Raw genomic sequence first — 3,834 nt, 5'->3', positions numbered from 1 at the left:
AAATAGGAAGAAAATGCCATAATTAGTGATCTTAACTTCCACTTTAAGTTACTTAAGAGCAATTCAACTGAAAAGTAAATGGAAAGAAACAATATGGACTGTAGTGGCAATCAATATAATAGAAAAATGACCATATATAAAATCAAAGGTATACATTTTTTTTTCTTCCAAATCTTTAGTTATACTGAAAGAGAGTGAGGAGAGGTTAAAGGAAAATGAAATGAAAAGAGGGAAGTAGAGAAGCAGCCAGGGAGAAAGCCAGAGAGGTAAACAGATAAAGAGAATGATGGGCAGAGAGAAAAGAGCAAGAAAAGACACAATTACCTGAAGTATTAGGAATGAAATAAAGACCATCACCTCAGAGTCTGTGGGTTAAAGGATGTGAACAGATGTCGAACAGCTGTACAGGATGTGGGTTAAAGGATGTGAAGAGATGTCGAACAGCTGTACAGGATGTGGGTTAAAGGATGTGAACAGATGTCGAACAGCTGTACAGGATGTGGGTTAAAGGATGTGAACAGATGTCGAACAGCTGTACAGGATGTGGTTAAACGATGTGAACAGATGTCGAACAGCTGTACAGGATGTGGGTTAAAGGATGTGAACAGATGTCGAACAGCTGTACAGGATGTGGGTTAAAGGATGTGAACAGATGTCGAACAGCTGTACAGGATGTGGGTTAAAGGATGTGAACAGATGTCGAACAGCTGTACAGGATGTGGTTAAAGGATGTGAACAGATGTCGAACAGCTGTACAGGATGTGGTTAAAGGATGTGAACAGATGTCGAACAGCTGTACAGGATGTGGGTTAAAGGATGTGAACAGATGTCGAACAGCTGTACAGGATGTGGTTAAAGGATGTGAACAGATGTCGAACAGCTGTACAGGATGTGGGTTAAAGGATGTGAACAGTTGTCGAACAGCTGTACAGGATGTGGTTAAAGGATGTGAACAGATGTCGAACAGCTGTACAGGATGTGGGTTAAAGGATGTGAACAGATGTCGAACAGCTGTACAGGATGTGGTTAAAGGATGTGAACAGATGTCGAACAGCTGTACAGGACAGTCCTCAACAACCATAACTTCCAGCTGAAAATGTCAGTAGAGCTAAGCCTGAGAGACCTGACCTGATGCATGATGTATCATTTTCTTTTGCTACTTTGAAGATTCTTTCTTTAATTTTGGCCTTTAATAGTTTAGCCAAGTAATGTCCACTATCATTTTCTTAGCATTTATTCCATTTAGCATTTTTTAGCTCTAAAAACAGTTGGTTAATTTTTTTTAAATTGGGACATTTTCAGCCCCGTTTCTTTACTTTTTCTGCCCCCTTTTCTTTCTTGATTCCTTCCTAGACTCCAATTACATGTAAGTTATACTTGATAATACCCACAGACTACTCTTAATTGCAGTCTTTGCAGTTTTTTTGTTTTTTTTGGTTTTTTTGTTTTTTTTGAGACGGAGTCTTGCTCTGTAGCCCGGGCTGGAGTGCAGTGGCTGGATCTCAGCTCACTGCAAGCTCCGCCTCCCGGGTTCACGCCATTCTCCTGCCTCAGCCTCCTGAGTAGCTGGGACTACAGGCGCCCGCCACCTCGCCCGGCTAGTTTTTTGTATTTTTAGTAGAGACGGGGTTTCACCGTGTTAGCCAGGATGGTCTCGATCTCCTGACCTCGTGATCCGCCCGTCTCGGCCTCCCAAAGTGCTGGGATTACAGGCTTGAGCCACCGCGCCCGGCCTGCAGTTTTTTTTTAATTGTGGTAAAATACCTATAAGTGACCATCTTAACCATTTTTGAGTATGCAATTCAATGGCATAAATTACATCCTTACTGCTTTGCAACCAGCACCACCATTCATCTCCAGAAACATTTTCACCTTGCAAAACTAAAACATACACCCATTAAACAAAAACTCCCTATTTCCCAATTCCCCCATCCTTACAACCACCATCCCACTTTCTATCTATGCATTTGACTCTCACAGGCACCTCATGTCAGTGAAATCACATGTCATTTTGTCTCTTTGTACTGGCTTATTTCACTTAGCATAACCTCCTTAAGATGCACCCGTTTACAAGTGATATCAGAGAAATACAAATAATCATAAGACATGAATATGAACAATTATATGCAAATAAATTGGGTAATCTAGAGGAAATGGAAAAATATCCAGAGACATACAAACAACCAAGACTGAGTCCTGAAGAAATAAAAAATCCCAGCATATTGGGAGGCTTAAAGTGGGCAGATCACTTGTGGTCAGGAATTCGAGACCAGCCTGGTCAAAATGGTGAAACTGTATCTCTTCCAAAACTATAAAAATTAGCTGGGCATGGTGACTGATGCCTGTAATCTCAGCTACTTGGGGGACTGAGGCAGGAGTTTGCAGTGAGCTGAGATCATGCCACTGCACTCCAGTCAGGAAAACAGTAAGACACTCTCTCTCAAAATATAATAATAATTTCAATTAAAATAATAGGAAAATAGAACGTAAGAGTAAATTCAATGAAGAAGGAGAAAGACCTGTATGTACAATAAAAAGTATAGAATACCAATGAAAGAAATTGACAAAAACACAAATAAATAAAAAGATATGTTCATGGATTAGAATTAATATTGTTAAAATGTCTATACACTCAAAAGCATCCACAGATTCAACGCAATCCCAATCACAACTGTCATTTTTCACAGAAAAAGAGAAAAAAGTCATAAAATTTGTGTGAAGCCATAAAAGACCCCAAATAGTTAAAAGAATCATATGCAAAAAATAATCTCACAGCTGTAGACATCACACTACTTGATTTCAAAATATAAAACTATTGTAATCAAAACAACATGGTACTAGAATAAAAACAGCCATGTCTACCAATGAAACAGGATAGAAAGCTCCCATATAAACCCATGAACGTGGTAAATTGATTTTTGACAAAGGATCCATAACACAAAATGGGGAAAGTACAGCCCCTTCAATAAATTGTACTCAACGAACTCATCCACATATAGAAGAATAAAATTGTATCTTTACATCAAACTGCATGCAAGAATCAACTCAAAATGGAGTAAAGAGTTAAATGAAAGACCTGAAATGGTAAAGCTATCAGATCAAACACAGAGGGAAAGATCTAAGAAATTTGTCTGGGCAAACATTTTTTTTTATATAACCCCTAAATCACGGGCAACAAAAGCAAACGTAAATTGCACCACATTGAAAAGCTGCTGCACAACAAAGGAAACAATAAAGTGAAGAGCCAATCAACACAGTAGGAGAAAGTATTTCCAAACCATACATCTGATAAGGGGTTAATATCCAGAATACATAAGGCACTCAAGCAAGAAAACAAATAGGTCAACTTAAAAATGGGCTAGGATGGGTATACAGTTTCAATTTTGTAAGACGAAAAGATTTCTGGAGATGAATGGCAGTGATGGTGGCAAAACAATATGGATATCATAAATACCATTGCATTTTACACTTAAAAATGGTTAAGATGGTAAATTATATGTACTTTACCACCATTTGTTAAGAAATAAAAGACTGAATGAAAATTAATAGTATTCTGTGGGATCATATCAAGTGATATGGTTTGGCTCTGTGTCCCCACCCAAATCTCATGTTGAATTGTATCCTCAGTGTTGGGGGAGGGACCAGGTAGGAGATGATTGCATCATGGGGATGGATTTCCTCCATGCTGTTCCCTTGACCGTGAGTGAGTTCTCACAAGATCTGATTATTTAAAAGGGTGTGGCACTTTCCTTTTTCTCTCTTTTTCCTGTCACCATATGAAAAAGTCACTTGCTTCGCCTTTGCCTTCCTCCATGATTGGTGAGTTTCCTGAGG

This window comes from Macaca nemestrina, chromosome 20 (genome assembly GCF_043159975.1).
Source record: "Macaca nemestrina isolate mMacNem1 chromosome 20, mMacNem.hap1, whole genome shotgun sequence".
NCBI classification, from domain to species: Eukaryota; Metazoa; Chordata; class Mammalia; order Primates; family Cercopithecidae; genus Macaca; species Macaca nemestrina.
Note: the sequence above shows the minus strand (reverse complement) of the source record.